The sequence below is a fragment of the Strigops habroptila genome, chromosome W (assembly GCF_004027225.2).
Source record: "Strigops habroptila isolate Jane chromosome W, bStrHab1.2.pri, whole genome shotgun sequence".
Lineage (NCBI taxonomy): Eukaryota > Metazoa > Chordata > Aves > Psittaciformes > Psittacidae > Strigops > Strigops habroptila.
In genome coordinates, this window is record NC_044301.2 from 18,594,746 (window position 1) to 18,607,121 (window position 12,376).

General features: G+C 56.1%; 1 non-coding gene and 2 pseudogenes across 1 annotated transcript; 2 read left to right on the forward strand and 1 right to left on the reverse strand.

Moving 5' to 3' along the window:
- The first annotated feature begins 3,252 nt into the window (after positions 1-3,252).
- Positions 3,253-4,524, forward strand: LOC115619263 (annotated as a pseudogene).
- A 285-nt stretch (positions 4,525-4,809) lies between these two features.
- On the forward strand, positions 4,810-11,444 carry LOC115619264 (annotated as a pseudogene).
- Positions 6,383-6,455, reverse strand: TRNAK-UUU. The gene has a single exon. It is a non-coding gene; the product is annotated as a tRNA-Lys (tRNA).
- Positions 11,445-12,376: the final 932 nt, after the last annotated feature.

A 12,376-nucleotide genomic window follows, 5' to 3' on the forward strand; every position in this document is an offset into this window, starting at 1 on the left:
TTCAAGCTCCCACCTGTGCTAACTGTACATGCGTCCCAGATACAGCATCCCAGTGCACCTTGTGCCTGTTCTCCCTTTTTCAACTGAGGGCTTCAAAGCTGCATTAACGTGTACAACAGGCAGCTGTGCAGGATACAGACCTGCAGCATGGGTGCAGCACCCAGCACCCTGTCAGGAGAAGGCCCCGACCCCAACACACACAGACCCTTCGCTAGTGGAGAGGAACCAGGAGTGGAGGTGGTGGGAGATGCTGTTCAGCAGCTTCCACAGTCCCCTCCTGTACTGACAGCAGCAGCTCTGAGAGCAGTTTGCTAGAAACCCCGGTGCCAGAAGCCAGGAAAGAATCACTTTTCCCTTTGAATCCCCAGATGCAGCCCCATAGGGATATGGGGGGATAAGACATGAGAGGGTTTCAGCAGCCTGTGACAAGGGAGGCTGATGGCCCGGACTCTGCTCCCAGACCCTGCATCACCAAGTGTCCTGGGTTCAGCTATAGCAGTCATTTTTCTCCTTCTGTCCTGGGTTCAGCTATAGCAGTCATTTTTCTCCTTCTTAGTAGCTGGTGCAGTGCTGTGTTTTTGACTTTCAGCCTGGGAACAACGCCGATAACACCGATGTTTTTAGTTGTTGCTGAGTAATGTTTACTCTGACCAAGGACTTTCTCAGTCTCATGCTTTGCCAGGGAGGAGGGGAAGCCGGGAGGAAGCAGAGACAGGACACCTGACCCAAACTAGCCAAAGGGGTATTCCATACTGCAGCACGTCATGCCCAGTACAGAAACTGGGGGGAGTTACCCGGAAGGCCCAGGTCGCTGCTCGGGTCGGCTGGGTATCGGTCAGCGGGTGGTGAGCAATTGTATCCTCTCCCCTTGTTATTTCCCTTATCATTATTGTTATTGGTGGTAGCAGTAGTGGTTTCGTATTATACCTTAGTTACGGGACTGCTCTTAACCTGTGGGAGTTACATTCTTCCGATTCTGCTCCCCATCCCTCCGGGAGCAGGGGGAGGAAGAAGGGGGGGAGTGAGCGAGTGGCTGCGTGGTTCTGAGTTACCAGCTGGGCTTAAACCATGACACCAAGGAGGACCCCCCCCAGGCCTCCCAGCACATCCCTAGTAGAGCATGAGCCCCTGCTCCTAGCTGCACCCTGTATGCTTTGGATGAAGGCTCATCTTGGCTTAGAGGCAGGTTTGGCCTCCCTCTCTTCCCAGTCCCATTCCCAAAGCCCCAACGGGTGCTAAATACCCCATCCAGCCCCATTCCCGTGTTAGGAGTTATTGGGCAGCTTGTTCCCCCCCAGCTCCTCCGGCCCCGGCCCCAGCCCCAGGGGCTTGGTCTGGTCTGAGCTGCCCCCTGCTGACGCCAGTCCTGCAGCCCAGCTCTTTAGGGCCTGTTTGCATCCTGCGGGATTGCAGGCGGGAGCGCTGCAGGAGCAACATCTGCTTCGTGAGTATCCCTGCGGCCATTAACAAGCTAAATGAGGTGGATGGGCTGCTTCCAAGAAAACAGGGCTCATGGCTGTGCCCCCGGCTCCATGCTCCTGGCCCCGAGCAAGGGTGGGAGTGGGTGACGGAGACCGGTGACATGGCAGCAATGCCAGTGAGCGGGCAGGAGAGCAGCAGGGTGGGAGCTCGTGCCACGGTGGGACCCTCGGGACACAGCCCCGGGTATGGGGCTCTGCCTCTCTTCCTGGAAGTGGCTGGGTGGCTCATTTAGCTCGTTACCAGCTCTCGTTAGCGCTAATGACAACCCCAAACGGACACTGAATAGCCGGGCTCAGGTCCCCCCGCTGCCGGGGGCAGCGCTGCCCAGGACTGCCGCTTCTGGGAGGTCTATCGCCCCAGCCTCAGCCCCGGCGGATAGGGCCCTTTAAGGCGCGAGCCCGGAGCCGCCCTGACGTCAGCAGGCGGCGCACCCGGGCAGCCGCAGCCCGGTAGCCCCAGCTCAGCCGCCCCGGTGAGCGCGGGGGGGGACCCGGGCGCTGCGGGCCATGGGGTGGGTTTTGGGGTGCCCGGGGCCATGGGATGATGGGGGCTGGAGGTGGGAGAATGGGGGTGATGAGGGTGCTGGAGACCTGGAAGTAGGGGTACGGGGGTGCCCAGGGTGCTGGGGAGTGGAGGTGAGGGTATCGGGGTACCCAAGGGTGGGTATTGGGATGCCCAGGGTGCTGGGGAGTGGAGGTGAGGGTATCGGGGTACCCAAGGGTGGGTATTGGGGTGCCCAGAGTGCTGGGGAGTGGAGGTGACGGTATTGGGGTGCCCAGGGTGCTGGGGAGTGGAGGTGAGGGTATTGGGGTACCCAGCGTGCTGAAGACCTGGAAATAGAGGTGTTGGGTGCCCAGGGTGCTATGGTACTGGACACCTGGAGGTGGGGATGTCAGGATGCCCTGGGATGCTGGAGAGATGGGGTTATGGGTGTTATAAATGACAAGGGCCAATTTTTGCCATATAATCAATTTATTTGATTTGAGCAAGCGATAGCAGATAAAACACAGCACTGGGCAGCCGGGGAGTCTCTGCTCTTCCGCGGCGCGCCCCTCCTTTGTAGATCCGGTCTTTTATACTTCTTTACTTCCGGTGAACGTGTTCTTTTCATTCTCCCTCTGTGCATGTGGGGCCTGTTGCTGGGGGGCGAATTCTGCCTCTTTAGTGGTCGTGGGGATGAAGGTGGGTTGTCTTCCTCATCGACCTTTTACCTACTTTCCTGATCTTGCCTTGTTAGGAGTTTCACAACAGGATTTACAACATTGCCCCAGCACATCCCACAAGTGTTCCCAGATGTTTGCGGCTATCTTATCTCTGCCAGTTTCCTGCGGCAGTTTGTCTTACACAGTTTCAGGCTAATTATACAAGGTTATATGGCGGTTCACACGTTCATATATTATACCCAGCTTCTTGATGAACAAACTTTATCGATTACAATCACATATCACATGGGGGTGTCCAGGGTGCTGCAGACCTGGACAGGGGGTATTGGGGTACCCTAGGGTGCTGAGGAGTGGGAGTATTGGGATGCCCAGGGTGCTGGAGGTGGGGGTACAGATGGGTGGCCAGGTCCTGGAATGCTGGGGACTGGGAGGTGGGGTGTCAGGGGTGCCCATGGTGCTGGGGGCTCTGATGTCCAGAGGATCCTGATGTCCGTGGTGCAGGAGCCCCATGTCTGTGGTGCTGGGGGTGTTCCGGGGTGCCCCATCCCTCACCCCATATGGCTCAGCAGCTCCCCCATCACACAGCGCTCACTGCCCATGTGCCACCATGGCCAGGGTGCAGGGCTGCGGCGAGGGGCAGATCGCGGGGCTGTACGACCTAGGGCGCACACTGGGCACAGGCCACTTCTCAGTGGTGAAGCTGGCGCGGCACGTCTTCACCGGGCAGCGCGTGGCTGTCGAAGTGATCAACAAGAGCAAGCTGGCAGGGGGAGCGGTGGGGCAGCTCCTGCAGGAGGTGCACTGCATGAAGCTGGTGTAGCACCCCAACATGGTACGCATCTACGAGGTCATTGACACACACGCCAAGCCGTACTTCATCCTGGAGCTGGGTGATGGCGGGGATATGTTCGACCACATCATGCAGCACAAGGGCTGGCTGGCCGGCCTCACCATGATCATGGACTGCCGCTACACCGTCCCCCCACATGTCTCAGCTCAGTGCACTGAGTAAGCACCTCCCCAGGCCCCCCGGGCTCCAACCCACTGCCCTGGGGTGGGTGCCGCGTCCCTGGGAGCTGAGGTGGGAAAAGGGGGGTAAAGCTGCCGAGTTTGGTGTTCACATCACCCCTTTTCCTGCCCCAGCCTCATCTCCAGGATGCTGCAGCAGGACCCGAAGCGCCGAGCCTCCCTGGAGCAGATAGAGGACCACGCGTAGCTGCAGGGGGTGGACCCATCCCGTGCCAGCCGCTGCCTGCTGCCTCTCACCTCACACAAGCGCGTGTCCCAGGAGGAGCATGAAATCATCCTCTGGGCCATGACATGCAGGAACATCATGGATCAGGACACCATCCAGGAGTGTGTGATGGTGGTGGGAGCCCCCACGAAGGGCTCTTGGGGGTCCTTCCAAGCGCATCCCTCGTGTGCTGATGCAGGTCCCTCGGTCACACACAGGGCACTGGAAGCTGACTGCTACAACTGCATCACAACCACCTATTTCCTGCTGGTGGAGAGGATGCTGCAGGAGAGGATGCTGCAGGAGAAGCTGGGTACCAACATTTCCATCCCTCCTCTTACTCAGGACCAACTTACCGGGCATGTTCAGCTCCGTGGGCAGGGCCCTTCACAGAGGTGCCAGGTGGCCTCACCACCAGCTCCCAGCTGCCCCCCCCTGCCCACCGGAGCAGACATCAGCAGCCGGCAGCCCCCTGGCACCCTGCTGAAGATCCTGGCTGTTGACACCACCATCACCAAGAGCACCCTGGCCCTGCAGCAGATCTGTGAGGAGGAAGAGGAGGATGAGGAGGACGAGGGGAGGCCCAGCACCATGGAGAGGAAGAGCAGCTTGCTGAACCAGGAGCAGATGTGAGCCTTCCTGTGCACCCACTGCCCGCCTGGCCATGGGGAGCTGTGGGGGCCTGGGGCTGAGCTGGGAGGCCAGTGTGGGTGTCCGGGGGTGGCCTGGGCTGGGAAGGGAGTGAGGGGGGTCCAGAATCCCCCAGCACTGCAGTGGCATGGAGCTGAGTCCCCCAAGAGGGAGGAGGATGCAGAGCCTGGGGGTTCCTCAACAAGCCCCCCAGGGAAAGGGGAGCTACCACATCACCCTGGAGCAGGTCTGCTAGGGTCCCCGAGGGGCTGGGGGCAGAGGTGACCCCCATCATGCCCCATGGACAAGTCCTGCGGGCAGGAGGCACCCACCAGCCTGGCTCAGAGGTTGGTGGGGAGCTCAGGCCTGGGGGGCACCGAGGAGGGTGTGGAGAACGTGATCAAGCTGGACCCAGGCAAGAGCAAGGGGGGCAGCCTGCGGGACAGGCTCCTGCAGTTCTTGCTCTGCAAGAAGGCCCTGGCCTTCAAACTCCAGCTGGGCTCCAGGGGGAGGCTCCTCTCACTGGGGCAGTTCAATTACTGCCATGTCATTTAGACCCCAGGGCAAGGGTCTGGGAGGGGACCCACTCCCTTGTCGGTGCTCTGCCCCTGACCCACAGCTGTGGGGCTTCCAGGGGGCATGCAGCCCCTGCTTTGGCACCTGCAGCAGCCACCCCATTAGCACCCACCCCAGGCATCCAGGAGGGGACTGCCCAGGGCAGGCGAGGCGGGCTGGGGTCCATCCCCACACCCCAAACCCCAGGGCAGCTCTGTGGCCCTGCCAGGGTTGGATGGGCCACATTGTTTTTTAACTCCTAGAAGTAACTTTTTTAAATAGTCTATTTTAATGTAACTACATAGAGATTGCTATATTCCCCCCAGCCCCACAGCAGGGCTGTGCTGCCTGCAGCAGCCATGGGGCAGCCACTTCTCTGCCTGCACCCCCCTGGCTGTCCCCACGGCCAGGGCCAGACACAGCCCTGCCCGTGGCACAGCCTGACCCAGCGTCTTCCCCTGCAAATAAGCTTCTATTTATTATCTCTTTGTTTTCTTCCTGGCAAGAACTAAATGACGACCACGGCGCGGGCTGGAGCAGGGCAGTGTGTGTGTGCAGAGCAGAGACGCTGGAAGCAAAGTCCATTGGGCCAATAAATAAGCTGATAGGTTGATGCAGGTGCCATGTCTTGTTGCCAAAACACCATCATCCACTGGGAATAGATGCCCAGGAGCATCTGCCCAGGCTGAGGTGGGCGGTGAGGGGCTGGTTTCATGGTATCACAGACTGGTTTGGGTTGGAAGGGACCTTAAAGCTCATCCAGTTCCAACCCCCTGCCAGAGGCAGGAACACCTTCCACTAGACCAGGTTGCTCCAAGCCCTGTCCAACCTGGCCTTGAACACTGCCAGGGATGGGGCAACCATCACTTGGGGGCAGCAGGCACCAGCCTTCCCTGCCCAGAGCCACCCAGTCCCTGCAGAGGGGGAAAGCCCTGGAGGCACAGAGTGGAATAAGGACAGGGATGGGAAACACCCAAAGCCGCAAGGAGGACGAGGCTCAAGGTTTAACTGTGCTCAGTCCTGGCTTCCTTTCTTCCAGCTCTGCTGTGTGTCTCCCTCTTCCATCAATCCTATTTCTCCGCCTCCCTCCACGTATACCCCCAAAATTATACCTTTACCTAGGACATTGTGACATGGGATCTCTCTCGCTGGGGTACTGGGTGGCTGGAAGAGCAGTGGTGCTGTGTGGGAGATGGGATGGGGCTGGCCCTGGAGAGATGATGGAAAAGAAGCAGGGACTGGGGAGACCCCAGCAGCAGGAGAAGCTACTGCTCCTGCCCCTGGGCTCTCCTCCTCTGCCCCTAAAGGGTAAAGCTTTCACCTGAACAGGGGCTTGAGCCCTGGATCCTCAGATTAAAAGTCTGATGCTCTCCCAAGTGAGCTATCCAGGCTCACACTTGGGGATGCTCAAGACAGGCAGTGAGGACCCTGCTTCACTGTGACATTGGAGTTACAATGTGGAGTCTTGCTTTGACTTCTTCCACTTCACACTGCCCCAACAAAGCCACCACAGCGGAGGGCATCTTCCCACAAGGAGAAGCACCACCAGGACCAGGACCTCTACCCTGGCAGGCACCAATGCCAGGTTTGTCCTCTCAAGAGCAGCCAAAAGGCCAACAACCAAAAAGCCAGCAACCAGAGTGATACAGCAGAGGAGGAGGAAGAAGAGAGCTCAGCCAGGGCTGTGGGTGCTGGTCCCAGCAGCCTGGCAGAACAACAACTCGGCAGCATTGTGCTTGGAACTTGCTTTGCTGGGGACCAGCTCCCAGCACTGCCGGTGCACCGGGCTCAGCACCCGGTGTGTCTGGGCACAGGCTGAGCTCCCACGGGACCAATCCTGGATGTGCCCGGGAAGTGTCAGTGCTGCAGGGATGCACTGGCAGGGAGGGAGCAGGAGCTGCGGAGTGGCTGGAGAAGCTCCGTTGGCTCTGGGGGGATCCGGCCACAGGAGAGCAGTGGCCGCGGGGCCATGCTTGTGTTAGAAATCATAACATTTGATTAACAGAAGTTTGATCAAGTTTTAATCAATATATATATATATAGTATTTAGTCTCACTGATTTGGTTGATTTGTGTTTTGTTAAGTTTGTTACTAGGTCAGAAAGGCCTAGTACCTAGGATGTGGACGTAGATTTATGAGACTATTCAAGCGATATCCTTATAAGGTGGTGGTTTGGTAGGAACAGTACTTTAAAGATTATTCAAGTAGAACTTTTAATTGTGTTAAGAAACAGAGTTGTATACTAAGAACCAGTCAAGGAGAGAGAGAAGAATACTGGCGCAAGCACAATCGTTGGGATTTATCCAGGACTCTAAAAGGTAAAAAGGACATAGCGAGGAAGACGTCTTACTTCATCTGAGGAAGACTACTTACTTCATCCTGACGACCACCAGAAGGGGGCTGCGCAAGCGCAGAAACAACTGATGATGTAATCAGGAGATGATGCAATTTATAAATACATATGTATGAGAGGAGGATGTAACCTGTTGAATATACATTAGATTGTGAAATCTCAGTAGGATAAATTGCGGGCGCGTTGTGACGGTCTTTGGAACCAGATTTGGGTGCGTACCCCTGGTTCCCGGGGCCTCGAAATAAAGCACCACATATAACCTCCTTAGAGTGGTTATGTGTTCTTCTCTCGGCTAACACTTGGGCTGGGACTGCACAGTGCTCAGTGCCCTGCGCTGGGGCCGCAGCAGCCTCAGCTCGAGCCCGAGTCACAGCAGCAGGTTTGCCAACAGCCTGGCCTTCATTTTCTCCTTCCTCCAGCCCTGCAGGACGGGGCCCCTCTGCTCCATAGGAACCCACCCTACTAGGCTGGGGAAGATTAAAGCTGACCCCAAATGCTCACAGTGTGGGGCAGAAGCTCAGAGACAGCGGTTCCACTGAAGGGGGGCCTCTTCAGATACCTCATTGCACTAATTGGCTTCATTAAGAGCATCTAGTGAAGTCACCTGCCCTACCTTGTGATGGTGCTGGGAACAGGATTGACAGGCCAGGGGACTGAGGGGTGAAGCCCCACATGGGGCTTGACACATGCGCTTGGTTCATTACCCTGATTAATTAGAGCCCGCTGCTTTTATCCCATGTGTGGTGGCGTGACCCCACCAGTAGCACCAGGATTGGGGCCAGGACACCCTAGAAACCAGACTCCTGTTCCCCCCGGAGCGGTGTTGTGACCCTCGGACCTCTCTCCTAAAGAGCCGCCCAGAGACACACAGTCACACCCCCACCCGCCCCTTTCTGGCCCTCCGCGGCCACCGTCTGAGCGGGTGGGGCTTCTCGCATACCCGGAAGCGCCAGGCCAGGAACCAAGTGGAGCAGAACCACATATCCGCGCGCTATGGCGTCGGCGCTCAAGAGACCCAAGATACCGGGGGGAACACGGGCTGGGGCCGCTACCCCAGCTTCAGCGTAGCTGGGACTAGGGCGGGTTCAGGAGGCGCCGCTTCACCGCCATGTTCCCATCCGCAGGCGGCTGCCGGCAGCAGCGCCCGGGGGAAGGGCAGCATCGATCCCCCCTCTTCGGCTTCCTGGCGTGGTGCGGCCGGATCGGGGTACAGCTCAGCCCCAAGGTGAGGCAGCGAGGGCCGGGTACCCCCCCAGGCACAGCTCCCGTCTCGCCGCAGGTCCGGCTGAGCAGGGAGAGCGCGGTGGCGGTGTAGGGCGTGATGGCTACCGCCGAGCTGCAGGTAGAAGAGGTTCTGTGCACCATGCCGCGCACACCAGCTCCATCCAGGGGCTCCTGGGGGAAAGCGAGCGCTCCATCCCCCCACTCTGCTCTACCTGCTTCCCCTGGTCTTCCCTTTTAAAGGAAGAAAAATGGGCTTGGAATCAAGCCTAGCGATTGGTCCTATCTCACGTGGGAGGCTGGAGCAGGGAGGAAAGGGGGGGGGGTGGTTGGGCATCTCATCACTGCTGACCATTAGCATCACCGAAGATGCTTTCCTTGAGGGCCCAGACAGACTAGGAGAAAAAACAGTTCCTTCCTTGCTGAAGAGGGGGGAGGGGGGTGATGGTGGGGGGCACAGGGCCAGGAGCAGCAACTTCTAGGTCTGCTTCGGCTCCAGCCAAACCAGAGCAGAAGTAGAACTCCCCAGTCCATGCTGCAGCCAGGCTGGTGGAATCAGGCTTTGGTTCTGGGAGGGGAAAATTAAAACCTCAAGTCAACTCATGTTTTCTCTGTTATCTGTGATTCCTTAGGCCAGGAGCCCCTGCAGAGCTGCTGCTGGCCCTGCTACACAAGTACACAGGCAGCAATTCCCAGTGGTGTCCTTATTTCTCCCTCTGGCAGGACTTCAGGAGCCTGGATCACCCCATGTTCTGGTAAGGTGAAACTACACAGGGCTATGGGCAGCGCCCCAGTTGGCAGCTGAATGTAGGCATGGTCCAGGGGCTGCTGAGCAAGAGTCCTGGAGATGGACATGGGCCATCCCGCTATGCTAGCCCCGTGCCAACAACAGCAGGAGCCCAAGAGACCCTCTGGGCACTACCTGGGGTTGGAGCAAGCTTCAGGCCTAACCAGAAGATAGGAACTTAAGAGAGCACCAGGAAGCTGAGATGGTGGAGGAAAGAGTTTACAGACCCTTCCCCTGGGTCAGAGAGAGATAAACCCACTGTTTTTCTTGCAACAGGCCTGAAGAAGAGCAAAGATGGCTCCTGCAGGGCACAGGCATCCCAGAAGCTGTGGAGAAAGACCTGGCTAGCATCCACCTGGAGTACAGCTCCATGATCCTGCCTTTCATTGAGTCCTACCCCAACATATTTGACCCCAAGCTGCACACACTGGAGCTGTACAAGCAGCTGGTGGCATTTATCATGGCCTACAGGTGAGAATCTTTTCTCACTTCCTTCTGGGGCTCTGCTCCCACAAGGAGCAAGGACAAGGAGTAGGATGACAGGAAAGATTGTAGGCTGTGTTACTTAAATTCTTGTGCAACTGCAACCATAAGTGTAAGATGGAGCTTGCTCTGTGCTGCAAGGCATGCAACTGGCTTGTCTTCATCTCCCTTGTCTTGGATTTCAGGAACCTTTTGGAGGAGGAAGATGAAGATAAGGGGCCCAATCCTCCAATGATGGTGCCTGCAGCAGATATTTTGAATCATGTGGCCAACTGTCATGGTTTGAGCCCAGCTGGTAACTCGGAACCACGCAGCCGTGCGCTCACTCCCCCCCCTCCCAGAGGGATGGGGAGGAGAATCGGAAGAATGTAACTCCCATGGGTTAAGAACAGTCTAGTAACTAAGGTATAATACAAAACCACTACTGCTACCACCAATGATAATAATGATAAGGGAAATAACAAGGGGAGAGGATACAATTGCTCACCACCCGCCGACCGATACCCAGCCCGACCCAAGCAGTGATCTGGGCCTTCGGGGTAACTACCCCCAGTTTCTATACTGGGCATGATGTGCTGTGGTATGGAATACCCCTTTGGCTAGTTTGGGTCAGGTGTCCTGTCTCTGCTTCCTCCCGGCTTCCCCTCCTCCCTGGCAGAGCATGAGACTGAGAAAGTCCTTGGTCAGAGTAAACATTACTTAGCAACAACTAAAAACATTGGTGTTATCAGCGTTGTTCCCAGGCTGAAAGTCAAAAACACAGCACTGCACCAGCTACTAAGAAGGAGAAAAATGACTGCTATAGCTGAACCCAGGACACCAACTACAATGCCAACCTGGAATACTCCCCTGTGAATGCAAAGCTGCTACACCAGGCAGCATCATGGTCTGGTTCCTCTTTGCCATGAGGCCTTTGGGAGGCTGGATCTGTGAAGCCAGAGCCCTCATGAATACAAAGCTATTTCACTCAACATCCTCCCCTGCTGCTTGCTTGGTTTGAGCTAGGAAGAGCTGAGGGTCATCTGAGCCTCTAGGAGCCACCTTGTTTCCAAGTGATAGGATCACCACAGCAGCAATGTTTATGCATGGTTACAATGCAGCCAGTCAGCAAAGGACAGGAGATCTTCAACACATAGGGGCAGATGGCCAACCCGCAGCTCCTCCATGTGTATGGCTTTGCAGAGCCATACACGGGCAACACCAATGACAAGGCCAACATAAACATGGTGATAGTATGCACAGTGGCACTGCGGGCAAGGATGGGGCAGGGGAGGACATGAAAAATAAGCCTGTTCTACAGCATTTCACATGCTGGAGCTATGCCTGGGTTTTCTGCCTCCTTGTTCCTCTTCTCCATTTGTCACCTCTCCTCCACCACAACCCAAGGTAGGTTTGCAGCTCCGCTGTCTTCCAAGCAGGTGCCAGAAGCAAAGCACAGCAGTGGCTGGTCTCAGAGCAGTGGGGCTTCTTCTGCCAGTGTCCTGGGTTCAGCTGTAACAGTTATTTCTCTCCTTTTTAACAGCTGGTGCAGTGCTGTGTTTTCAACTTTAGTCTGAGAACAGTGCTGATAACGCACTGATGTTTTTAGTTGTTGCTAAGTAATGCTTACCCCGGTTGAGAACTTAGCAGTCTCATGTTCTGCCAGGGAGGAGGGGAAGCCAGGAGGAAGCAGAGACAGGACACCTGACCCAAACTTGCCAAAGGGGTATTCCATACCACAGCACGTCATGCCCAGTATATAAACTTGGGGGGGGGAATTACCCAGAAGGCCCAGGTCACTGCTCAGGTCAGGCTGGGTATGAGTCGGCAGGTGGTGAGCAATTGTATTGTGCATCACATGGGTTTATTGTGTTCCTTTTCCCCTTTTAGTTTTATATTCTCTCCCCTTGTTATTTCCCTTATTATTATCGATGGTAGCTGTAGTGGTTTTGTATTATACCTTAGTTACTGGACTGTTCTTATCTCAACCTGTGGGAGTTATATTCTTTTGATTCTTCTCCCCATCCAATCTGGGAGCTGGGGGGGGGGGGGACTGAGTGAGTGGCTGCTTAGTTCTGAGTTACCGGCTGGGCTTAAACCATGACAGTTCTTTTTGGTACCCAACGTGGGGCACAAACGGTTGAGAAAATGAGATCTGACCAGAGTGTGTCTAATCATATTTGTGATAAGCATTCATTGTTTGGGATTAATAGTCACATGTCACAATGTTGATTTATTTGCTCTCAAAGTGGTTGTGCTTGGTCTCGACTATCAGCATGTCACACCTTACTTCGAGCCAGTATTTGCTGTTTTAGTGTTTATCGGCTGGGGGGCCTGGGCTAAGGATCTTCTTTCACTGCACTTCATGGTAATGACTTGTAATACAATAGACTCATTGATCATGAAACTGGTCTGGCTTGCGTTCCCAGTGTGCTCATCACCTCTATACTTTGGGAGGCATGTAACAGGAATCATTAAAAATCACACAT